Consider the following 27,913-nt stretch of genomic DNA (forward strand, 5'->3'; position numbering starts at 1 on the left):
TTTGATTTAGAGTTCAAACTATATGCATCCATATAGGAGAATACAGAGTGAAACCTAAAAATGTAAACTGTTGCTGCAAAAGCATGATTTTACCTACAAGAATGAAATTTGATCAGCCAAGTGGGATTGGTGTACTGATCTTTACCTGAAAGTATCATCCAGATTGGGTGAAAAAATCTTTGCTGAGATTTCAGGAAACTCGTAGTTTTTTGGAAGCTTGGCAACCAATTTCCATGAAAGTAATTTTTGCCAGTCTCTGCTTAGGGCTACATCAATAGGAAATAAACCTTAGAGATAGAACATGCAGCTGCTTTATTGTGTCAAGTTTCAACAAGCTAGCACCAACCGTGTTTGATTTAGAGTTCGAACTACATGTATCCATATAGGAGAATACAGAGTGAAACCTAAAAATTAAAACAGTTACTGCAAACGAACAGTTTAACCTAGAAGAACGAAATTTGTGAGCCAAGTGGTATTGGTGTTCTGATCATTTCTTGTAATTATCAGCAAGATTGGGTAAAAAAATGTTTGCTGAGATTTCAGGAAACTCGTAGTTTTTTGGAACGTTGGCTACCCCTTTAAATCTAAGTGATTTTCGCCAGTTTCTGTTAGGGCTACATTAATAGGAAACAAACCTTAGAGACAGAACTTGGAACTACTTTATTGTGTCAAGTTTGAAAGAGCTAGCACAAACCGTGTTTGATTTAGAGTTCCAAGTACATGTATCCATATAGGAGAATACAGAGTGAAACCTAAAAATTAAAACTATTACTGCAAACGAACGGTTTAACCTAGAAGAACGAAATTTGGTGAGCCAAGTGGGATTGGTGTATTCATCATTACCTGAAAGAATCATCAAGATTGGGTGAACAAATGTTTGCTGATATTTCAGGAAACTTGTACTTTTTTGTAAGCTTGGCAACCCCTTTCCATGAAAGTGATTTTCGCCAGTCTCTGCTTAGGGCTAAATCAATAGGAAACAAACCTTAGAGATAGAACTTGGAACTCCTTTAATGTGTCAAGTTTCAAAGAGCTAGCATGAACCGTGTTTGATTTAGAGTTCCAACTATATGCATCCATATAGGAGAATACAGAGTGAAACATAAAAATTAAAACTGTTGCTGCAAATGAACGGTTTAACCTAGAAAAACGAAATTTGATCAGCCAAGTGGGATTGGTGTACTGATCCTTACCTGAAAGTAACATCCAGATTGGGTGAAAAACTCTTTGCTGAGATTGCTGGAAACTCGTAGTTTTTTGGAAGCTTGGCAACCCCTTTCCATGAAAGTGATTTTCGCCAGTCTCTGCTTAGGGCTATATCAATGGGAAAAAAACCTTAGAGATAGAACTTGGAACTACTTTATTGTGTCAAGTTTCAAAGAGCTAGAATAAACCGTGTTTGATTTAGAGTTCAAACTACATGCATCCATAAAGGAGAATACAGAGTGAAACCCAAAAATTTAAACTGCTGCTGCAAAAGCATGATTTAACCTACAAGAATGAAATTTGATCAGCCAAGTGGGATTGGTGTACTGATCTTTACCTGAAAGTATCATCCAGATTGGGTGAAAAAATCTTTGCTGAGATTTCAGGAAACTCGTAGTTTTTTGGCAGCTTGGCAACCCCTTTCCATGAAAGTGATTTTTGCCAGTCTCTGCTTAGGGCTACATCAATAGGAAATAAACCTTAGAGATAGAACATGCAACTGCTTTATTGTGTCAAATTTCAATGAGCTAGCACAAACCATGTTTGATTTAGAGTTCCAAATACATGTATCCATATAGGAGAATACAGAGTGAAACCTACAAATTAAAACTGTTACTGCAAAAGAACAGTTTAACCTAGAAGAACGAAATTTGGTGAGCCAAGTGGGATTGGTGTACTGATCATTACCTGAGAGTATCATCAAGATTGGGTGAAAAAAATGTTTGCTGATTTCAGAAAACTCGTAATTTTTTGGAAGGTTGGCACCCCCTTTCAATGAAAGTGATTTTCGCCAGTCTCTGCTTAGTGCTACATTAATAGAAGAGAAACCTTAGACATAGAACTTGGAACTACTTTATTGTGTCATGTTTCAAAGAGCTAGCACAAACCGTGTTTGATTTAGAGTTCCAACTACTGGTATCCATATAGGAGAAAACAGAGTTAAACATAAAAATTTAAACTGTTTCTGCAAATGAACAGTTTAACCTAGAAGAACGAAATTTGGTGAGCCAAGTGGGATTGTCGTATTCATCATTACTTGAAAGAATCATCATGATTGGGTGAAAAAATGTTTGCTGATATTTCAGGAAACGTACTTTTTGTAAGCTTGGCAACTCCTTTCTATGAAAGTGATTTTCGCCAGTCTCTGCTTAGGGCTACATTAATAGGAAACAAAATTCAGAAATAGAATTTGGAACTACTTTATCGTGTCAAGGTTCAAAGAGGTAGCACAAACTGTGTTGGATTTAAAGTTCCAAATACATGTATCCATATAGGAGAAAACAGAGTGAAACCTAAAAATTAAAACTGTTTCTGCAAACAAAGGGTTTAGCCTAGAAGAACAAAATTTGGTGAGCCAAGTAGGATTGGTGTACTGATCATTACCTGAGAGTATCATCATGATTGGGTGAAAAAATGTTTGCTGAGAGTTCAGGAAACTCGTAATTTTCTGGAAGATTTGCAACCCCTTTCCATGAAAGTGATTTTCGCCAGTTACTCCTTAGGTCTACATCAATAGGAAATAATCCATAGAAACCGAACTTGGAACTACTTTATTGTGTCAAGTTTCAAAGAGCTAGCACAACCGTGTTTGATTTAGAGTTTCAAATACATGTATCCATATACGAGAATACAGATTGAAACCTAAAAAGTAAAACTGTTACTGCAAACGAACGGTTTAACCTAGAAGAACGAAATTTGGTGAGCCAAGTGGGATTGGTGTACTGATCATTTCTTGAGAGTATCATCAAGATTGGTGAAATAATGTTTGCTGAGACTTCAGGAATCTCGTAATTTTTTGGAAGCTTGGCAACCCCTTTCCATGGAAGTGATTTTCGCCAGTTACTGCTTAGGGCTACATCAATAGGAAATAAACCATAGAGACAGAACTTGGAACTACTTTATTGTGTCAAGTTTCAAATCACTAGCACAAACCGTGTTTGATTTAGAGTTTCAAATACATGTATCCATATAGGAGAAAACAGAGTGAAACCTAAAAATTAAAAGAGTTTCTGCAAACAAACGGTTTAACCTAGAAGAACGAAATTTGGTGAGCCAAGTAGGATTGGTGTACTGATCATTACCTGAGAGTATCATCAAGATTGGGTGAAATAGTGTTTGCTGAGACTTCAGGAAACTCGTAATTTTTTGGAAGATTTGCAACTCCTTTCCATGAAAGTGATTTTCGCCAGTTACTGCTTAGGGCTACATCAATAGGAAATAAACCATTGAGACAGAACTTGGAACTACTTTATTGTGTCAAGTTTCAAAGAGGTAGGACAAACCGTGTTTGATTTAGAGTTTCAAATGCATGTATCCATATACGAGAATATAGCGTGAAACCTAAAAATTAAAACTGTTACTGCAAACGAATGGTTTAACCTAGAAGAACGAAATTTGGTGAGCCAAGTGGGAATATTGTACTGATCCTTACCTGTATGTATCATCAAGATTGGGTAAAAAAATGTTTGCTGAGATTTCAGGAAACTCGTAAAGTTTTGGATGCTTGGCAACCCCTTTCAATGAACGTGATTTTCGCCAGCCTCTGCTTAGGGCTATATCAATGGGAAACAAACCTTAGAGATAGAACTTGGAACTACATTATTGTGTCAAGTTTCAAAGAGCCAGAATAAACCGTGTTTGATTTTGAGTTCCAACTACATGCATCCATATAGGAGAATACAGAGTGAAATCTAAAAATTTAAACTGTTGCTGCAAAAGCATGGTTTAACCTACAAGAATGAAATTTGATCAGCCAAGTGGGATTGGTGTACTGATCCTTACCTGAAAGTATCATCCAGATTGGGTGAAAAAAGCTTTGCTGAGATTGCAGGAAACTCGTAGTTTTTTGGAAGCTTGGCAACCCCTTTCCATGAAAGTGATTTTTCCCAGTCTCTGCTTAGGGCTACATCAGTAGGAAACAAACCTCAGAGATAGAACTTGGAACTATTTTATTGTGTCAAGTTTCAAAGAGCTAGCACAAACCGTGTTTGATTTAGAGTTCCAACTACGGGTATCCATATAGGAGAAAAAAGAGTTAAACCTAAAAATTTAAACTGTTTCTGGAAACGAACAGTTTAACCTAGAAGAACGAAATTTGGTGAGCCAAGTGGGATTGGCGTATTCATCATTAGTTGAAAGAATCATCATGATTGGGTAAAAAAATGCTTGCTGATATTTCTGGATACTGGTACTTTTTTGTAAGCTTGGCAACTCCTTTCCATGAAATTGATTTTCGCCAGTCTCTTCTTAGGGCTACATCAATAGGAAACAAAATTCAGAAATAGAATTTGGAACTACTTTATCGTGTCAAGGTTCAAAGAGCTAGCACAAACTATGTTTGATTTAGAGTTCCAAAAACATGTATCCATATAGGAGAAAACAGAGTGAAACCTAAATATTAAAACTGTTTCTGCAAACAAAGGGTTTAACCTAGAAGAACGAAATTTGGTGAGCCAAGTAGGATTGGTGTACTGATCATTACCTGAGAGTATCATCAAGATTGGGTGAAAAAATGTTTGCTGAGACTTCAGGAAACTCGTAATTTTTTGGAAGATTTGCAACCCCTTTCCATGAAAGTGATTTTTGCCAGTTACTGCTAGGTCTACATCAATAAAAAAAAAAAAAACCATAGAAACAGAACTTGGAACTACTTTATTGTGTCAAGTTTCAAAGAGCTAGCACAAACCGTGTTTGATTTAGTGTTTCAAATACATGTATCCATATACGAGAATACAGCATGAAACCAAAAAGTAAAACTGTTACTGCAAACAAACGGTTTAACCTAGAAGAACGAAATTTGGAGAGCCAAGTGGGATTAGTGTATTGATCATTACTTGAGATTATCATCAAGATTGGGTGAAATAATGTTTGCTGAGACTTCAGGAATCTCGTAATTTTTTGGAAGCTTGGCAACCCCTTTCCATGGAAGTGATTTTCGCCAGTTACTGATTAGGGCTACATCAATAGGAAATAAACCATAGAGACAGAACTTGGAACTACTTTATTGTGTCAAGTTTCAAATCGCTAGCACAAACCGTGTTTGATTTAGAGTTTCAAATACATGTATCCATATGCGAGAATACAGCGTGAAACCTAAAAGTAAAACTGTTACTGAAAACCAACGGTTTAACCTAGAAGAACGAAATTTGGTGAGCCAAGTGGGATTGGTGTACTGATCATTACCTGTAAGTATCATCAAGATTGGGTGAAAATATGTTTGCTGAGATTTCAGGAAACTCGTAGTTTTTTGGAAGCTTTGCAACCCCTTTCCATGAAAGTGATTTTTGCCAGTCCCTGCTTAGGGCTACATCAATAGGAAAAAAACATTGGAGATAGAACTTGGAACTACTTATTGTGTCAAGTTTCAAAGAGCTAGCACAAACTGTGTTTGATTTAGAGTCCCAACTACATGTATCCATATAGGAGAATACAGAGTGAAATCTAAAAATTACAACTGTTACTGCAAACAAACGTTTTAACCTAGAAGAACGAAATTTGGTCAGCCCAGTGGGGTTGGTGTACTAATCATTACCTGTAAGCATCATCACGATTGGGTGAAAAAATGTTTGCTGAGATTTCAGGAAACTCATAGGTTTTTGGAAGCTTGGCCACCCCTTTCCATGAAAGTGATTTTCACCAGTCTCTGCTTAGGGTACATCAATAGGAATCAAACCTTAGAGATAGAACTTGGAAATACTTTAATGTCTCAAGTTTCAAAGAGCTAGCACAAACCGTGTTTGATTTAGAGTTCCAACTACATGCATCCTCATAGGAGAATACAGAGTGGAACATAAAAATTAAAACTGTTGCTGCAAACGAACGGTTTAACCTAGAAAAACGAAATTTGATCAGCGAAGTGGGATTGGTGTACTGATCATTACCTGAAAGTATCATCAAGTTTTGGTGAAAAAATGTTTGCTGAGATTTCAAGAAACTCGTAATTTTTTGAAGGTTGGCATCCCCGTTCCATGAAAGTGATTTTTGCGAGTCTCTGCTTAGGGCTACATTAATAGGAAACAAACTTTAGAGATAGAACTTGGAACTACTTTAATGTGTCAAGTTTCAAATAGCTAGCAGAAACCGTGTTTGATTTAGAGTTCCAACTACATGCATACATATAGGAAAATACAGAGTGAAACTTAAAATTAAAAGTGTTACTGCAAATGAACGGTTTTACCTAGAAGAACGAAATTTGTTCAGCCAAGTGGGATTGGTGTACTGAGCATTACCTGAAAGTATCATCAAGATTGGGTGAAAAAATGTTTGCTGATATTTCAGGAAACTTGTACTTTTTTGGAAGCTTGGCAACCCCTTTCCATGACAGTGATTTTCGCCAGTCTCTGCTTAGGGCTACATCAATAGGAAACAATCTTCAGAAATAGAATTTGGAACTACTTTATCACGTCAAGGTTCAAAGAGCTAGCACAAACCGTGTTTGATTTAGAGTTCCAAATACATGTATCCATATAGAAGAAAAAAGAGTGAAACCTAAAATTTAAAAGTGTTTTTGCAAACAAACGGTTTAACCTAGAAGAACGAAATTTGGTGAACCAAGTAGGATTGGTGTACTGATCATTACCTGAGAGTATCATCAAGATTGGGTGAAAAAATATTTGCCGAGACTTCAGGAAACTCGTAATTTTTTGGAAGGTTGGCAACCCATTTCCATGAAAGTGATTTGCGCCTGTTACTCCTTAGGGCTACATCAATAGGAAATAAACCATAGAGACAGAACATGGAACTACTTTATTGTGTCAAGTTTCAAAGAGCTAGCACAAACCGTGTTTGATTTAGAGTTTCAAATACATGTATCCATCTACGAGAATACAGCGTGAAACCTAAAAATTAAAACTGTTACTGCAATCAAACGGTTTAACCTACAAGAACGAAATTTGGTGAGAGAAGTGGGATTGGAGTTCTAATCATTACCTGTAAGTATCATCAAGATTGGGTGAAAAAATGTTTGCTGAGATTTCAGGAAATTCGTAGTTTTTTGGAAGCTTGGCAACCCATTTCCATGAAAGTGATTTTCGCCAGTCTCTGCTTAGGGCTACATCAATAGGAAACAAACATTGGAGATAGAATTTGGAACTACTTTATTGTGTCAAGTTTCAAAGAGCTAGCACAAACCGTGTTTGATTTAGAGTTCCAATACATGTATCCATATAGGAGAATACAGAGTGAAACCTAAAAATTGAAACTGTTACTGCAAACCAACGGTTTAACCTAGAAGAACGAAATTTGGTGAGCCAAGTGGATTGGTTTACTGATGATTACCTGAAAGTATCATCAAGTTTAGGTGAAAAAATCTTTACTGAGATTTCAGGAAACTTGTACTTTTTTGGAAGGTTGGCAACCCCTTTCTATGAAAGTGATTTTAGCCAGTCTCTCCATAGGGCTACATCAATTGGAAACAAACCTCAGAAATAGAACTTGGAACTACTATATTGTGTCAAGTTTCAAGAAGCTAGCACAAACCGTGTTGGATTTAGAATTCCAAATACATGTATCCATATAGGAGAAAACCGAGTGAAACCTAAAATTTAAAACTGTTACTGCAAATGAACGGTTTAACCTAGAAGAACGAAATTTGGTGAGCCAAGTGGGATTGGTGTACTCATCATTACTTCAGAGTATCATTAATATTGGGTGAAATAATGCTTGGTGAGTCTTTAGGAATCTCGTAATTTTTTGGAAGCTTGGCAACCCATTTCCATGGAAATGATTTTCGCCAGTTACTGCTTAGGGCTACATCAATAGGAAATAAACCATGGAGACAGAACTTTGAACTACTTTATTGTGTCAAGTTTCAAAGAGCTAGCACAAACCGTGTTTGATTTAGAGTTTCAAATACATGTATCCATATACGAGAATACAGCATGAAACCAAAAAGTAAAACTGTTACTGCAAACAAACGGTTTAACCTAGAAGAACGAAATTTGGAGAGCCAAGTGGGATTAGTGTATTGATCATTACTTGAGATTATCATCAAGATTGGGTAAAATAATGTTTGCTGAGACTTCAGGAATCTCGTAATTTTTTGGAAGCTTGGCAACCCCTTTCCATGGAAGTGATTTTCGCCAGTTACTGATTAGGGCTACATCAATAGGAAATAAACCATAGAGACAGAACTTGGAACTACTTTATTGTGTCAAGTTTCAAATCGCTAGCACAAACCGTGTTTGATTTAGAGTTTCAAATACATGTATCCATATGCGAGAATACAGCGTGAAACCTAAAAGTAAAACTGTTACTGAAAACCAACGGTTTAACCTAGAAGAACCTAATTCGGTGAGCTAAGTGGTATTGGTGCACTCATCCTTACCTGAAATTATCATCGAGTTTGGGTGAATAAATGTTTGCTGAGATTTCAGGAAACTCGTAGTTTTTTTGGAAGCTTGGCAACCCCTTTCCATGAAAGTGATTTTCGCCAGTTACGGCTTAGGGCTACATCAATAGGAAATAAACCATAGAGACAGATTTGGAACTACTTTATAGTGTCAAGTTTCAAAGAGCTAGCACAAACTGTGTTTGATTTAGAGTTAAAAATACATGTATCCACATAGGGAGAATACAGAGTGAAACCTAAAAAATTAAACTGTTACTGCAAAGAACGGTTTAACCTAGAAGAAGGAAATTTGGTGAGCCAAGTGGGATTGGTGTCCTGATAATTACCTGAAAGTATCATCAAGATTGGTTGAAAAAATGTTTGTTGAGATTTCAGGAAACTCGTAGTTTTTTGGAAGATTGGCAACCCCTTTCCATGAAAGAGATTTTCGCCAGTCTCAACTTAGGGCTACACCAATAGGAAGCAAAACTTAGAGATAGAATTTGGAAACAGTTTATTGTGTCAAGTTTAAAGAGCTAGAACAAAGAGTGTTTGATTTAGAGTTCCAAATACAAGTATCCATATAGGACAATACAGAGTGAAACCTAAAAATTAAAACTGTTGCTGCAAACGAACGGTTTAACGTAGAAGAAGGAAATTTGGTGAGCCAAGTGGGATTGGTGTCCTGATCATTACCTGAAAGTATCATCAAGATTGGGTGAAAAAATGTTTGCTGAGATTGCAAAAAACTCGTAGTTTTTTGGAAGTTTTGCAACCCCTTTCCATGTAAGAGATTTTCACCAGTCTCTGCTTAGGTCTACATCAATAGGAAATGAACCTTAGAGAGAGAACTTGGAAATACTTTATTGTGTAAAGTTTCAAAGAGCTAGCACAAACCGTGTTTGATTTAGAGTTCCAACTACATGTATCCATATAGGAGAATACATCGTGAAACCTAAAATTTAAATTATTACTGCAAACAAACGGTTTAACCTAGAAGAACAAAATCTGGTGAGCCAAGTGGGATTGGTGTCCTCATCATTACCTGAAAGTATCATCAAGATTGGGTGAAAAAATGTTTGCTGAGATTTGAGGAAACTTGTGCTTTTTTGGAAGGTTGGCAACCCCTATCCGTGAAAGTGATTTTCGCCAGTCTCTGCTTAGGGATACATCAATAGGAAACAAATGTCAGAGATCGGACGTGGAACTACTTTATTGTGTCAAGTTTCAAAGAGCTATCACAAACCATGTTTGATTTAGAATTCCAACTACATGTATCCATATAGGAGAACACAGAGTGAAACCTAAAAATTAAAACTGTTAGTGCAAATGAACGGATTAACCTAGAAGAACGAAATTTGGTGAGCCAAGTGGGATTTGTGTACTCATCATTACCTGAAAGTATCATCAAGATTTGGTGAAAAAATATTTGCTGATATTTCGGGAAACTTGTACATCTTTGGAAGCTTCGCAACCCCTTTCCATGAAAGTGATTTTCACCAGTTACTGCTTAGGGCTACATCAATAGGAAATAAACCATAGAGACAGAACTTGGAACTATTTTATTGTGTCAAGTTTCAAAGAGCTAGCACAAACCGTGTTTGATTTAGAGTTCCAAATACATGTATACATATAGGAGAATACAGAGTGAAACCTAAAAATTAAAACTGTTATTGAAAATGAACAGTTTAACGTAGAAGAATGAAATTTGGTGAGCCAAGTGGGATTGGTGTTCTCATCATTACCTGAAAGTGTCATAAAGTTTGGGTGAAAAAATATTTCCTGAGATTTCAGGAAACATGTACTTTTTTGGAAGATGGGCAACCCCTTTCCATGAAAGTGATTTTTGCCAGTCTCTGCTTAAGGCTACATCAATAGGAAAAACCTCAGAGATAGAACTTGGAACTACTTTATTGTGTCAAGTGTCAAAGAGCTAGCACAAACCGTGTTTGACTTACAGTTCCAACTACATGCATCCATATAGGACAATACAGAGTGTAACCTAAAAATTAAAACTGTTACTGCAAACGAACGGTTTAACCTAGAAGAACCTAATTCGGTGAGCTAAGTGGTATTGGTGCACTCATCCTTAGCTGAAATTATCATCGAGTTTGGGTGAAAAAATGTTTGCTGAGATTTCAGGAAACTCGTAGTTTTTTTGGAAGCTTGGCAACCCCTTTCCATGAAAGTGATTTTCGCCAGTTACGGCTTAGGGCTACATCAATAGGAAATAAATCATAGAGACAGATTTGGAACTAATTTATAGTGTCAAGTTTCAAAGAGCTAGCACAAACTGTGTTTGATTTAGAGTTTCAAATACATGTATCCACATAGGAGAATACAGAGTGAAACCTAAAAAATTAAACTGTTACTGCAAACGAACGGTTTAACCTAGAAGAAGGAAATTTGGTGAGCCAAGTGGGATTGGTGTCCTGATAATTACCTGAAAGTATCATCAAGATTGGGGAAAAAATGTTTGTTGAGATTTCAGGAAACTCGTAGTTTTTTGGAAGCTTGGCAAACCCTTTCCATGAAAGTGATTTTCGCCAGTCTCAACTTAGTGCTACACCAATAGGAAGCAAAACTTAGAGATAGAATTTGGAACCAGTTTATTGTGTCAAGTTTCAAAGAGCTAGTAAAAGAGTGTTTGATTTAGAGTTCCAAGTACAAGTATCCGTATAGGACAATACAGAGTGAAACCTAAAAATTAAAACTGTTGCTGCAAACGAACGGTTTAACGTAGAAGAAGGAAATTTGGTGAGCCAAGTGGGATTGGTGTCCTGATCATTACCTGAAAATATCATCAAGATTGCTTGAGACAATGTTTGCTCAGATCAGGAAACTCGTAATTTTTTGGAAGGTTGGCAACCACTTTCTATCAATGAGATTTTCGCCAGTCTCTGCTTAGGGCTAAATAAATAGGAAACAAACCTTAGAGATAGAATTTGGAGCTATTTTATTGTGTCAAGTTTCAAAGAGCTAGCACAAACCCTGTTTGATTAAGAGTTCCAAATACATGTATCCATAAGGGAAAATACAGAGTGAAACCTAAAAATTAAAACTGTTACTGTAAACGAACAGTTTAACGTAGAAGAATGAAATTTGGTAAGCCAAGTGGGATTGGTGTTCTCATCATTACCTGAAAGTGTCATCAAGATTGGGTGAAAAAATGTTTGCTGAGATTTCAAGAAACATGTACTTTTTTGGAAGATGGGCAACCCCTTTCCATGAAAGTGATTTTTGCCAGTCTCTGCTTAAGGCTACATCAATAGGAAAAACCTCAGAGATAGAACTTGGAACTACTTTATTGTGTCAAGTGTCAAAGAGCTAGCACAAACCGTGTTTGATTTACAGATCCAAATACATGCATCCATATAGGAGAATATACAGAGTGTAACCTAAAAATTAAAACTGTTCCTGCAAACGAACGGTTTAACCTAGAAGAACCTAATTCGGTGAGCTAAGTGGTTTGGTGCACTCATCCTTACCTGAAATTATCATTAAGATTGGGTGAAAAAATGTTTGCTGAGATTTCAGGAAACTCGTTGTTTTTTTGGAAGCTTGGCAACCCCTTTCCATGAAAGTGATTTTCGCCAGTTACGGCTTAGAGATACGTCAATAGGAAATAAACCATAGAGACAGATTTGGAACTACTTTATTGTGTCAAGTTTTAAAGGGCTAGCACAAACTGTATTTGATTTAGAGTTTCAAATACATGTATCCACATAGGAGAGTACAGAGTGAAACCTAAAAAATTAAACTGTTACTGCAAACGAACGGTTTAACGTAGAAGAAGGAAATTTGGTGAGCCAAGTGGGATTGGTGTACTGATCATTACCTGAAAGTAACATCAAGATTGGTTGAAAAAATGTTTGTTGAGATTTCAGGAAACTCGTAGTTTTTTGGAAGATTGGCAACCCCTTTCCATGAAAGAGATTTTCGCCAGTCTCAACTTAGGGCTACACCAATAGGAAGCAAAACTTAGAGATAGAATTTGGAAACAGTTTATTGTGTCAAGTTTCAAAGAGCTAGAACAAAGAGTGTTTGATTTAGAGTTCCAAATACAAGTATCCATATAGGACAATACAGAGTGAAACCTAAAAATTAAAACTGTTGCTGCAAACGAACGGTTTAACGTAGAAGAAGGAAATTTGGTGAGCCAAGTGGGATTGGTGTCCTGATCATTACCTGAAAATATCATCAAGATTGCTTGAGACAATGTTTGCTGAGATCAGGAAACTCATAATTTTTTGGAAGGTTGGCAACCCCTTTCTATCAATGTGATATTCGCCAGTCTCTGCTTAGGGCTACATTAATAGGAAACAAACCTTAGAGATAGAACTTGGAAGTACTTTATTGTGTCAAGTTTCAAAGAGCTAGCACAAACCCTGTTTGATTAAGAGTTCCAACTACATGTATCCATAGGGAGAATACAGAGTGAAACCTAAAAATTAAAACTGTTACTGCAAACGAACGGTTGCACGTAGAAGAAACAAATTTGGTGAGCTAAATGGTATTGTTGTCCTGATCATTACCTGAAAGTATCATCAAGATTGGGTGAAAAAATGTTTGCTGAGATTTCGGAAAACTTGTACTGTTTTTGGAAATTGGCAACCCCTTTCCATGAAAGTGATTTTCACCAGTTACTGCTTAGGGATACATCAATAGGAAATAAACCATAGAGACAAATTTGGAACTACTTTATTTTGTCAAGTTTCAAAGAACTAGCACAAACCGTGTTTTATTTAGAGTTTCAAATACATGTATCCATATAGAAGAATACAGAGTGAAACCTAAAAAATTAAACTGTTACTGCAAACGAACGTTTTAACCTAGAAGAACGAAATTTGGTGAGCCAAGTGGGATTGGTGTACTGATCATTACCTGAAAGTATCATCAAGATTGGGTGAAAAAATGTTTGCTGAGATTTCAGGAAACTCGTAGTTTTTTGGAAGGTTGGCAACCCCTTTAAATCTAAGTGATTTTCGCCAGTCTCTGTTAGGGCTACATTAATAGGAAACAAACCTTAGAGACAGAACTTGGAACTACTTTATTGTGTCAAGTTTGAAAGAGCTAGCACAAACCGTGTTTGATTTAGAGTTCCAAGTACATGTATCCTTATAGGAGAATACAGAGTGAAACCTAAAAATTTAAACTGTTACTGCAAACGAATGGTTTAAACTAGAAGAAGGAAATTCGGTCAGCCAAGTGGGATTGGTGTACTGATCATTACCTGAAAGTATCATCAAGATTTGGTGAAAAATTGTTTGCTGAGATTTCAGGAAACTCGTATTTTTTTTAAGCTTGGCAACCCCATTCAATGAAAGTGATTTTCGCCAGTCTCTGCTTAGGACTACATCAATTGGAAACAAACCTTAGAGATAGAACTTGGAACTACTTTATTGTGTCAAGTTTCAAAGAGCTAGCACAAACCATGTTTGATTTAGAGTTCCAACTACATGTATCCATATAGGAGAATACAGAGTGAAACCTAAAAATTAAAACTGTTACTGCAAATGAACGGTTTACCTAGAAGAACAAAATATGGTGAGCCAAGTGGGATTGGTGTACTGATCATTACCTGAAAGTATCATCAAGATTTGGTGAAAAATTGTTTGCTGAGATTTCAGGAAACTCGTATTTTTTTTTAAGCTTGGCAACCCCATTCAATGAAAGTGATTTTCGCCAGTCTCTGCTTAGGACTACATCAATTGGAAACAAACCTTAGAGATAGAACTTGGAACTACTTTATTGTGTCAAGTTTCAAAGAGCTAGCACAAACCATGTTTGATTTAGAGTTCCAACTACATGTATCCATATAGGAGAATACAGAGTGAAACCTAAAAATTAAAACTGTTACTGCAAATGAATGGTTTTCCTAGAAGAACAAAATTTGGTGAGCCAAGTGGGATTGGTGTACTGATCATTACCTGAAAGTATCATCAAGATTTGGTGAAAAATTGTTTGCTGAGATTTCAGGAAAGTCGTATTTTTTTTTAAGCTTGGCAACCCCATTCAATGAAAGTGATTTTCGCCAGTCTCTGCTTAGGACTACATCAATTGGAAACAAACCTTAGAGATAGAACTTGGAACTACTTTATTGTGTCAAGTTTCAAAGAGCTAGCACAAACCATGTTTGATTTAGAGTTCCAACTACATGTATCCATATAGGAGAATACAGAGTGAAACCTAAAAATTAAAACTGTTACTGCAAATGAATGGTTTACCTAGAAGAACAAAATTTGGTGAGCCAAGTGGGATTGGTGTACTGATCATTACCTGAAAGTATCATCAAGATTTGGTGAAAAATTGTTTGCTGAGATTTCAGGAAACTCGTATTTTTTTTTAAGCTTGGCAACCCCATTCAATGAAAGTGATTTTCGCCAGTCTCTGCTTAGGACTACATCAATTGGAAACAAACCTTAGAGATAGAACTTGGAACTACTTTATTGTGTCAAGTTTCAAAGAGCTAGCACAAACCATGTTTGATTTAGAGTTCCAACTACATGTATCCATATAGGAGAATACAGAGTGAAACCTAAAAATTAAAACTGTTACTGCAAATGAATGGTTTTCCTAGAAGAACAAAATTTGGTGAGCCAAGTGGGATTGGTGTACTGATCATTACCTGAAAGTATCATCAAGATTTGGTGAAAAATTGTTTGCTGAGATTTCAGGAAAGTCGTATTTTTTTTTAAGCTTGGCAACCCCATTCAATGAAAGTGATTTTCGCCAGTCTCTGCTTAGGACTACATCAATTGGAAACAAACCTTAGAGATAGAACTTGGAACTACTTTATTGTGTCAAGTTTCAAAGAGCTAGCACAAACCATGTTTGATTTAGAGTTCCAACTACATGTATCCATATAGGAGAATACAGAGTGAAACCTAAAAATTAAAACTGTTACTGCAAATGAATGGTTTACCTAGAAGAACAAAATTTGGTGAGCCAAGTGGGATTGGTGTACTGATCATTACCTGAAAGTATCATCAAGTTTGGGTGAAAAAATGTTTGCTGAGATTTCAGGAAACTCGTAATTTTTTGGAAGGTTGGTAAAACTTTCCATCAAAGTGATTTTCGCCAGTCTCTGCTTAGGGCTACATTAATAGGAAACAAACCTTAGAGACAGAACTTGGAACTACTTTATTTTGTCAAGTTTCAAATAGCTAGCGAAAACCGTGTTTGATTTAGTGTTCCAAGTACATGTATTCATATAGGAGAAAACAGAGTGAAACCTAAAAATTAAAACTGTTACTGCAAACGAACGGTTTAACCTATAAGAACGAAATTTGGTGAGCCAAGTGGGATTACTGTACTGATCATTACCTGTCAGTATCATCAAGATTGGGTGAAAAAAAAAATGTTTGCTGAGATTTCCGGAAACTCGTATTGTTTTGGAAGGTTGGCAACCCCTTTCCATGAAAGTGATATTCTCCAGTCTCTGCTTAGGGCTATATCAATAGGAAACAAACCTTAGAGATAGAACTTGGAACTACTTTATTGTGTCAATTGTCAAAGAGCTAGCACAAACCATGTTTGATTTAGAGTTCCAACTACATGCATCCATATAGGAGAATACAGAGTGAAACCTAAAAATTAAAACTGTTGTTGCAAATGAACGGTTTAACCTAGAAGAATGAAATTTGATCAGCTAAGTGGGTTTGGTGTACTGATCCTTACCTGAAAGTATCATCAAGATTGGGTGAAAAAATGTTTGCTGAGATTTCAGGAAACTCGTAATTCTTTGGAAGTGTGGCAACCCCTTTCCATGAAAGTGATTCTTGCCAGTCTCTGCTTAGGGCTACATCAATAGGAAACAAATTTTAGAGATAGAACTTGGAACTTATTTATTGTGTCAAGTTTCAAAGATCTAGCACCAACCGTGTTTGATTTAGAGTTCCAACAACATGGATCCATATACGAGAATACAGAGTGAAACCTAAAAATTTAAACTGTTACTGGAAATGAATGGTGTAACCTAGAAGAACGAAATTTGGTGAAACAAGTGGGAAGGGTGTATGCATCATTACCCAAAAGTATCATCAAGGTTGGGTGAAAAAATGTTTGCTGAGATTTCAGGACTTTTAATTTTTTGGAAGGTTGGCAACCCCTTTCCATGAAAGTGATTTTTGCCAATCTCTGCTTAGGGCTACAACAATAGGAAACAGACTTTTGAGATAGAACTTGGAACTTCTTTATTGTGTCAAGTTTCAAACAGCTAGCACCAACCGTGTAGGATTTAGAGTTCCAACTACATGGATCCATATAGGAGAATACAGAGTGAAACCTAAATATTAAAACTGTTGCTGCAAACGAACGGTTTATCCTAGAAGAACGAAATTTGGTCAGTCAAGTGGGATTGGTGTATTGATCATTACCTGAGAGTATCATCAAGATTGGGTGAAAAAAATGTTTGCTGAGATTTCAGGAAATTCGTAGTTTTTTGGAAGCTTGGCATCCCCTTTCCATGAAAGTTATTTTTGCCAGTCTCTGCTTAGGGCTACATTAATAGGAAGTAAACCTTAGAGACAGAACTTGGAACTACTTTATTTTGTCAAGTTTCAAATAGCTAGCCAAAACCGTGTTTGATTTAGTGTTCCAAGTACATGTATTCATATAGGAGAATACAGAGTGAAACCTAAATATTAAAACTGTTGCTGCAAACGAACGGTTTAACCTAGAAGAACGAAATTTGGTGAGCAAAGTGGGATTGGTGTACAGATCCTTACCTGAAAGTATCATCAAGATTGGGTGAAAAAATGTTTGCTGAGATTTCAGGAAACTCGTAATTTTTTTGAAGCTTGGCAAACCCTTTCCATGAAAGTGATTTTTGCCTGTCTCTTTTAAGGGCTATATCAATAGGAAAGAAACCTTAGAGAGAAAACTTGGAACTACATTATTGTGTCAAGTTTCAAAGAGCTAGCATAAACCGTGTTTGATTTAGAGATCCAACTACATGTATCCATATAGGAGAATACAGAGTGAAACCTAAAAATTAATACTGTTACTGCATACGAACAGTTCAACGTAGAAGAACGAAATTTGATCAGCCAAGTGGGATTGGTGTACTGATCATTACCTGAAAGTATCATCAAGATTGGGTGAAAAAATGTTTGCTGAGATTTCAGGAAACTCGTAATTTTTTTGCAATCTTTGCAACCCATTTCCATGAATGTGATTTTCGCCAGTTACAGCTTAGTGCTACATCAATAGGAAATAAACCATAGAGACAGAACTTGGAACTACTTTATTCTGTCAAGTTTCAAATAGCTAGCACAAACCGTGTTTGATTTAGAGTTTCATGTACATGTATCCGTATAGGAGAATACAGCGTGAAACCTAAAAATTAAAACTGTTACTGCAAACGAACAGTTTAACCTAGAATAACGAAATTTGGTGAGCCAAGTGGGATTGGTGTATTGATCATTACCTGAGAGTATCATCAGGATTTTGTGAAAAAATGTTTGCTGAGACATCAGAAAACTCATGTTTTTTTGGAAGCGTGGCAACTCCTTTCCATGAAAGTGATTTTCGCCAGTTAGGGCTTAGGACTACATCAATAGGAAACAAACCTTAGAGATAGAACTTGGACCTACTTTATTGTGTCAAGTATCAAAGAGCTAGCACAAACCGTGTTTGATTTAGAGTTCCAATTACATGTATCCATATAGGAGAATAGAGAGTGAAACCTAAAAATTAAAATTGCTACTGCAAACGAACTGTTAACCTAAAAGAACGAAATTTGGTCAGCTAAGTGGGATTGGTGTACTGATCATTAACTGCAGGTACCATCAAGATTGGGTGAAAAAATGTTTTCTGATATTTCAGGAAACTCGTAATTTTTTTGGAATCTTGGCAACCCATTTCCATGAATGTGATTTTCATCAGTCTCTGCTTAGGGCTACATCAATTGGAAACAAATCTCAGAAATAGAACTTGGAACTACTTTATTGTGTCAAGTTTCAAAGAGCTAACACAAACCGTGTTTGATTTAGGATTCCAAATACATGTATCCATATAAGAGAAAACAGAGTGAGACCTAAAAATTAAAACTGTTACTGCAAACGAACGGTTTAACCTAGAAGAACAAATTTGGTGAGCCAAGTGGGATTGGTGTACTGCTCATTACCTGAAAGTATCAGCAAGATTGGGTGAAAAGTGCTTGCTGATATTTCAGGAAACTCGTTGTTTTTTGGAAGCTTGGCAACCCCTTTCCATTAAAGAGATTTTGGCCAGTCTCTGCTTAGGGCTACATCAATAGGAAACAAACATTAGAGTTAGAACTTGGATCTACTTTATTGTGTCAAATTTAAAAGAGCTAGCAGAAACCGTGTTTTATTTAGAGTTCAAATACATGTATCAATATAGGAGAATACGGAGTGAAACCTAAAATGTAAACTGTTACAGCAAATGAACTGTTTAACCTAGAAGAACGAAATGTGGAGAGCCAAGTAGGTTTGGTTTCCTGATCATTACCTGAAAGTGTCATCAAGATTAGGTGAAAAAATCTTTAGTGAGATTTCAAGAAATTCATAGTTTTTTGGAATCTTGGCAACCCCTTTCCATGAAAATGATTTTCGCCAGTTCTTGCTTAGGTCTATATCAATAGGAAACAAACCTTAGAGAGAACTTGGAACTACATTATTGTGTCAAGTATCAAAGAGCTAGCACAAACCATGTTTGATTTAGAGTTCCAACAACATGCATCCATATAGGAGAATACACAGTGAAACTTAAAAATTAAAACTGTTGCTGCAAATTAACGGTTTAACCTAGAAGAACGAAATTTGGTCAGAAAAGTGGGATTGGTGTACTTATCATTACCTGAAAGTATCATCAAGATAGGGTGAAAAAATGTTTGCTGATATTTCAGGAAACTCGTAATTTTTGGAAGGTTGGGAACCTCTTTCCATGAAAGTGATTTTTGCCAGTTTCTGCTTAGGGCTACATCAATAGGAAACAAACATTGGAGATAGAAGTTGGAACTACTTTATTGTGTCAACTTTCAAAGAGCTAGCACAAACCGTATTTGATTTAGAGTCCAACTACATGGATCCATATAGGAGAATACAGATTGAAACCTAAAAATTTAAACTGTTACTACAAACGAACGGTTTAACCTAAAAGAAAGAAATTTGGTCAGCCCAGTGGGAATGGTGTACTGATCATTACCTGTAAGTATCATCAAGATTGGGTGAAAAAATATTTGCTCAGATTTCAGGAAACTCGTAGTTTTTTGGAAGCTTGGCAACTCCTTTCCATGAATGTGATTTTCGCCAGTCTCTGCTTAGGGCTACATCAATAGGAAACAAAACTTTGAGATAGAACTTGGAACTACATTATTGTGTCAAGTTTCAAAGAACTAGCACAAACCGAGTTTATTTAGAGTTCAAATACATGTATCCATATATGAGAATACAGAGTAAAACCTAAAAATTAAAACTGTTACTGCAAAGGAACGGTTTAACCTAGAAGACCGTAATTTTGTGAGCCAAGTGGGAATGGTGTACTGATCATTACCTGAAAGTATCATCAAGATTAGGTTAAAAAATGTTTGCTCAGAGTTCAGCAAACTGATAAGTTTTAGGAAGGTTGGGAACCGCTTTCCATGAAAGTTATTTTCGCGAGTGTCTGCTTAGGACTACCTTAATAGGAAACAAACCTTGGAGATAGAACTTGGAACTACTTTGATGTGTCAAGTTTCAAAGAGCTAGCAGAAACCGTGTTTGATTTAGACTTCCAACTACATGCATCCATATAGGAGAATACAGAGTGAAACCTAAAAATTAAAACTCTTATTGCAAACGAATGGTTTAACCTAAAAGAACGAAATTTGGTGAGCCAAGTGGGATTGGTGTACTGATTATTACCTGAAAGTATCATCAAGATTAGGTGAAAAATCTTTACTGAGATTTCAGGAAACTTTTACACTTTGGAAGGTTGGCAACCCCTTTCCATGAAAGTGATTTTCGCCAGTCTTTACTTAGGGCTACATCAATTGGAAACAAACCTCAGAAATAGAACTGGGAACTACTTTATTGTGTCAAGATTCAAAGAGCTAGCACAAACCGTGTTTGATTTAGAGTTCCAAATACATGTATCCATATACGAGAAAACAGAGTGAAACCTAAAAATTAAAACTGTTTTTCAAATGAACGGTTTAACCAAGATGAACGAAATTTGTTGAGCCAAGTGGGATTGGTGTACTGATCATGACCTGAAAGTATCATCAAGATTGGGTGAAAAAATGTTTGCTGAGATTTCAGGAAGCTGATAATTCTTGGAAGGTTGGCAACCCCTTTCCATGAAAGTGATTTTTGCCAGTCTCTGCTTAGGGTTACAGTAATGTGAAACAGGGCTGGAGATGTGACACAAGTGGTAGCGCGCTCACCTGGTATGCGTGCGGCCCGGGTTCGATCCTCAGCACCACATACAAACAATGATGTTGTGTCCGCCGAGAACTAAAAAATAAATATTAAAAATTCTACTCTCTCTGTCTCTCTCTCCTCTCTCACTCTCTCTTTAAAAAAAACAAACAAACAAACAAAAAAAAAACAATAATATGAAACAAACCTTAGAGATAGAACTTGGAACTACTTTAATGTGTCAAGTTTCAAAGAGCTACCACAAACCGTGTTTGATTTAGAGTTTCAACTACATGCATCCATATAGGACAATACAGAGTAAAACCTAAAAATTAAAACTGTTGCTGCAAACAAACGGTTTAACCTAGAAGAACGAAATTTGATCAGCCAAGTGGGATTGGTGAACTTATCATGACCTGAAAGTATCAACAATTTTGGGTGAAAAAATGTTTGCTGAGATTTCAGGAATCTCATAATTTTTTGCAAGCTTGGCAACAACTTTCCATGAAAGTGATTTTCGCCAGTTACTGCTTAGGGATACATCAATAGGAAATAAACCATAGAGACAGAACTTGGAACTACTTTATTGTGTCAAGTCAAATCGCTAGCACAAACCATGTTTGATTTAGAGTTTCAAATACATGTGTCCATATACGAGAATATGGCGTGAAACCTAAACATTAAAACTTTTACTGCAAACGAACGGTTTAACCTAGAAGAGCAAAATTTAGTGAGCCAAGTGGGAATGGTGTACTGATCATTAATTGTAATTATCATCAAGATTGGGTAAAAAAATGTTTGCTGAGATTTCAGGAAACTCGTAATTTTTTGGAAGCTTGGCAACCCCTTTTATTGAAAGTGATTTTCGCCAGTTACTGCTTAGGAATACATCAATAGGAAATAAACCATAGAGACAGAACTTGGAACTACTTTATTGTGTCAAGTTTCAAAGAGCTAGCAAAAACCGTGTTTGATTTAGCGTTCCAACTACATGGATCCATATAGGAGAATACAGAGTGAAACCTAAAAATTAAAACTATTGCTGCAAACGAACGGTTTAACCTAGAAGAACGAAATTTGGTCAGCCAAGTGGGATTGGTGTACTCATCCTTACCTGAAAGTATCATCAACATTGGGTGAAAAAATGTTTGCTGAGATTTCAGGAAATTCGTAGTTTTTTGGAAGCTTGGCAACCCCTTTCCATGAAAGTGATTTTCGCCAGTCTCTGCCTAGGGCTATATCAATAAGAAACAAACCTTAGTGATAGAACTTGGAACTACATTACTGTGTCAAGTTTCAAAGAGTTAGCACAAACCGTGTTTGATTTAGAGTTCAAATACACGTATCCATATAGGAGAATACAGAGTGAAACCTAAAAATTTAAACTGTTACTGCAAACGAACGGTTTAACCTAGAAGAACGAAATTTGGTGAGCAAAGTGAGATTGGTGTACTGATCATTACCTGAAAGTATCATCAAGATTGGGTTAATTAATGTTTGCTGAGATTTCAGGAAACTGGTAATATTTTGGAAGCTTGGCAACCCCATTCCATGAAAGTGATTTTCGCCAGTCTCTGCTTAGGGCTACATCAATAGGAAACAAACACTGGAGATAGAACTTGGAACTACTCTATTGTGTCAAGTTTCAAAGAGCTAGCACAAACCGTGTTTGATTTAGAGTTCCAACTACATGTATCCATATACGAGAATACAGTGTGCAACCTAAAAATTAAAAGTGTTACTGCCAACGAACGGTTTAACCTAGAAGAACGAAAATTGATCAGCCAAGTGGGATTGGTGTCCTGATCATTACCTGAAACTATCATCAAGATTGGGTGAAAAAATGTTTGCTGGGATTTCAGGAAACTCGTAATTTTTTTGGAAGCTTGGCAACAACTTTCCATGAAAGTGATTTTCGCCAGTTACTGCTGAAGGCTACATCAATAGGAAACAAACCTTAGAGATAGAACTTGGAACTACTTTATTGTGTCAAGTTTCAAAGAGCTAGCACAACCGTGTATGATTTTGAGTTTCAAATACATGTATCCATATAGGAGAATACGGAGTGAAACCTAAAAATTAAAACTGTTACTGCAAATGAACGGTTTAACCTAGAAGAACGAAATTTGGTGAGCTAAGTGGTATTGGTGCACTCATGATTACCTGAAATTATCATCAAGATTTGGTAAAAAATGTTTGCTAAGATTTCAGGAAACTCGTAGTTTTTTGGAATCTAGGCAACCCCTTTCCTTGAAAGTGATTTTCGCCAGTTACTGCTTAGGGCTACATCAATAGGAAACAAACCTTCATTACAGAACTTGGAACTACTTTATTGTGTCAAGTTTCAAAGATCTAGCACAAACCGTGTTTTATTTAGAGTTTCAAATACATGTGTCCATATACGAGAATATGGCGTGAAACCTAAACATTAAAACTGTTACTGCAAACGAACGGTTTAACCTAGAAGAGCAAAATTTAGTGAGCCAAGTGGGAATGGTGTCCTGATCATTACCTGAAAGTACCATCAAGATTGGGTGAAAAAATGTTTGCTGAGATTTCAGGAAACTCGTAGTTTTATGGAAGGTTGGCAACCCCTTTAAATCTAAGTGATTTTCGCCAGTCTCTGCTAGGGCTACATTAATAGGAAACAAACCTTAGAGATAGAACTTGGAAGTACTTTATTGTGTCAAGTTTCAAAGAGCTAGCACAAACCGTGTTTGATTTAGAGTTTCAAGTACATGTATCCATATAGGAGAATACAGAGTGAAACCTAAAAATTTAAACTGTTACTGCAAACGAATGGTTTAATCTAGAAGAAGGAAATTCGGTCAGCCAAGTGGGATTGGTGTACTGATCATTACCGGAAAGTATCCTCAAGATTGGGTGAAAAAATCTTTGCTGAGATTGCAGGAAACTCGTAGGTTTTTGGAAGCTTGGCAACCCCTTTCCATGAAAGTGATTTTCGCCAGTCTCTGCTTAGGGCTACAGCAATAGGAAACAAAACTTAGAGATAGAACTTGGAACTACTTTATTGTGTCAAGTTTCAAAGAACTAGTACAAACAGTGTTTGATTTAGAGTTCCAACTACAAGTATCCATATAGTAGAATACAGAGTGAAACCTAAAAATTAAAACTGTTACTGCAAACGAACGGTTTAACGTAGAAGATTGAAATTTGGTGAGCTAGTGGGACTGGTGTCCTGATCATAACCTGAAAGTATCATCAAGATTGGGTGAAAAAATGTTTGCTGAGATTTCAGGAAACTCGTAATTTTTTGGAAGGTTGGTAACCGCTTTGCATGAAAGTGATTTTTGCCAGTTGTTGCTTAGGGCTACATCAATAGGAAATAAACTATAGAGACAGAACTTTGAACTACTTTATTGTGTCAAGTTTCAAAGAGCTAGTACAAACCGTGTTTGATTTATATTTCCATGTACATGTATTAATATAGGAGAAAAAAGAATGAAACCTAAAAATCAATACTTTTACTGAAATGAACGGTTTAATCTAGAAGAACAAAACTTGGTCAGCCAAGTGGGATTGGTGTACTGATCATTACATGAAAGTATCATCAAGATTGGGTGAAAAAATGTTTGCTGAGATTTCAAGAAAACCGTAATTTTTTGGAAGGTTGGCAACCCCTTTCCATCAAAGTGATTTTCGCCAGTCTTCTTAGGGCTACATTAATAGGAAACAAACCTTAGAGTTAGAACTTGGAACTACTTTACTGTGTCAAGTTTCAAAGAGTTAGTACAAACCGTGTTTGATTTAGAGTTCCAACTACATGTATCCATAGAGGAGAATACAGAGTGAAACCTAAAAATTAAAATTGTTACTGCAAATGAACGGTTTAACACAGAAGAGCGAAATTTGGTGAGCCTAGTGGGATTGGTGTACTAATCATTACCTGTAAGTATCATAGAGATTGGGTGAAAAAATATTTGCTGAGATTTCAGGAAACTCGTAGTTTTCTGGAAGCTTGGCAACCCCTTTCAATGAAAGTAATTTTCGCCAGTCTCTGGTAAGTGCTACATTAATAGGAAACAAACCTTAGAGATAGAACTTGGAACTACTTTATTGTGTCAAGATTCAAAGAGCTACCACGAACCGTGTTTGATTTAGAGTTCCAACTTCATGTATCCATATAGGAGAATAGGGAACTAACCTAAAAATTGAAACTGTTACTGCAAACAATCAGTTTAACCTAGAAGAACGAAATTTGGTGAGCCAAGTGGGACTGGTGTACTGATCATTACCTGTAAGTATCATCAAGATTGGGTGAAAAAATGTTTGCTGAGATTTCAGGAAACTCGTAATTTTTTGGAAGGTTGGCAACCCCTTTCCATGAAAGTGGTATTCGCCAGTCTCTACTTAGGGCTACATTAATAGGAAACAAACCTTAGAGATAGAACTTAGAACTACTTTATTGTGTCAAGCTTCAAAGAGCTAGCACAGACCGTGTTTGATTTAGAGTTCCAAATACATGTATCCATATAGGAGAATACAGAGTGAAATCTAAAAATTAAAACTGTTACTGGAAACGAACGGTTTAACCTAGAAGAACGAAATTTGGTGAGCCAAGTGGGATTGGTGTACTGATCATTACCTTAAAGTGTCTTCAAGATGGGTTGATAAAATGTTTGCTGAGATTTCAAGAAACTCGTAATTTTTTGGAAGCTTGGCAACCAGTATTCATGAAAGTGATTTTCGCCAGTCTCTGCTTAGGGCTACATTAATAGGAAACAACCCTTAGAGATAGAACTTGGAACTACTTTACCGTGTCAAGTTTCAAAGAGCTAGTGAAAACCGTGTTTGATTTAGAGTTCCAACTACATGAATCCATGTAGGAGAATACAGAGTGAAACCTAAAAATTAAAACTGTTACTGCAAATGAACGGTTTAACCTACAAGAGCGAAATTTGGTGAGCCAAGTGGGATTGGTGTACTGATCATTACCTGTAAGAATCATCAAGATTGGGTGAAAAAATGTTTGATGAGATTTCAGGATCCTTGTACTTTTTTGGACGATTGGCAACCCCTTTCCATGAACTTGATTTTCGCCAGTGTCTGCTTAGGGCTACATTAATAGAAAACAAACCTTAGAGATAGAATTTGAAACAACTTTACTGTGTCAAGTTTCAAAAAGCTAGCACAAACCGTGTTTGATTTAGAGTTCCAACTACATGTATCCATATAGGAGAATACAGAGTGAAATCTAAAAATTAAAACTGTTACTGCAAACGAACGGTTTAACGTAGAAGAACGAAATTTGCTGAGCCAAGTGGGATTGGTGTACTGATCATTACTGTAAGTATCACCAAGATTGGTTGAAAAAATGTTTTTTGCGATTTCAGGAAAATCGTAATTTTTTGGAAGCTTGGCAGCCCCTTTCCATGAAAGTGATTTTCGCCAGTTACTGCTTAGGACTACATCAATAGGAAATAAACCATAGAGACAGAACTTGGAACTACTTAATTGTGTTCATTTTCAAAGAGCTACACAAACCGTGTTTGATTTAGAGTTTCAAATACATGTATCCATATTGGAGAATACAGAATGAAACCTTAAAATTAAAACTGTCACTGCAAACAAACGGTTTAACCTAGAAGAACGAAATTTGGTCAGCCATGTGGGGTTGGTGTACTGATTATAACCTGTAATTATCATCAAGATTGGGTGAAAAAATGTTTGCTGAGATTTCAGGAAACTCGTAATTTTTTGGAAGGTTGGCAACCGCTTTGCATGAAAGTGATTTTCGCCACTCTCTGCTTAGGGCTACATTAATAGCAAACAAACTGCAGAGAGAAAACTTGGAACTACTTTATTATGTCAAATTTCAAAGAGCTAGCCCAAACCGTGTTTGATTTAGAGTTCGAACCCCATGTATCCATACAGTAGAATACAGAGTGAAACCTAAAAATTACTACTGTTACTGCAAATGAACGGATTAACCAAGAAGAACAAAATTTGGTCAGCCATGTGGGATTGTTGTACTGATCATTACCTGAAAGTATCATCAAGATTGGTTGAAAAAATGTTTGCTGAGATTTCAGGAAACTCTTTAAGTTTGGAATCTTGGCAACCCCTTTCCATGTAAGTCATTTTCGCCAGTTACTGCTTAGGGCTAGATCAACTGGAAATAAACCGTAGAGACAGAAGTTGGAAATACTTCATTGTGTCAAGTTTCAAAGAGCTAGCACAAACCGTGTTTGATTTAGAGTTTCGAATACTTTTATCCATATACGAGAATACAGAGTGAAACCTAAAAATTAAAACTGTTACTGCAAACGAACGGTTTATCCTAAAGAAGGAAATTTGGTGAGCCAAGTAGGATTGGTGTACTGATCATTACCTGAAAGTATCATCAAGATTGGGTGAAAAAATGTTTGCTGAGATTTCAGGAAATTCGTAGTATTTTTGGAAGCTTGGCAACCCCTTTCAATGAAAGTGTTTCAAGCCAGTCACTGCTTAGGGCTACATCAAGAAGAAACAAAACATTGAGATAGAACTTGAAACTACTTTATTGTGTCAAGTTTCAAAAAGCTAGCACACCGTGTTGGATTTAGAGTTCCAAATAGATCTCTCAATATAGGAGAAAACAGTGTGAAACGCCAAAATTCAAACTGTTACTGGAAACGAACGCTTCCACATAGAAGAACGAAATTTGGGGAACCAAGTGGGCTTATTGTACTCATCATTATCTGAAAGTATCATCCAGTTTGGGTGAAAAAATATTTGCTTAGATTTCTGGAGACTCATAATTTTTGGACGCTTGCCAACCCCTTTCAATGTAAGTGTTTCTCGCCAGTCACTGCTTAGGGCTACATCAAGAGGAAACAAAACATAGTGATAGAACTTGAATCTACTTTATTGTGTCAAGTTTCAAGAAACTAGCACAAACCATGTTGGAATCAGAGTTCCAAATACATCTATCTATATAGGAGAAAACAAAGTGAAACCTAAAAATTCAAACTGTTACTGGAAAAGAACGCTTCAACATAGATGAACGAAATTT

Source organism: Spermophilus citellus (genome assembly GCF_964194105.1).
Source record: "Spermophilus citellus genome assembly, chromosome: 11".
NCBI classification, from domain to species: Eukaryota; Metazoa; Chordata; class Mammalia; order Rodentia; family Sciuridae; genus Spermophilus; species Spermophilus citellus.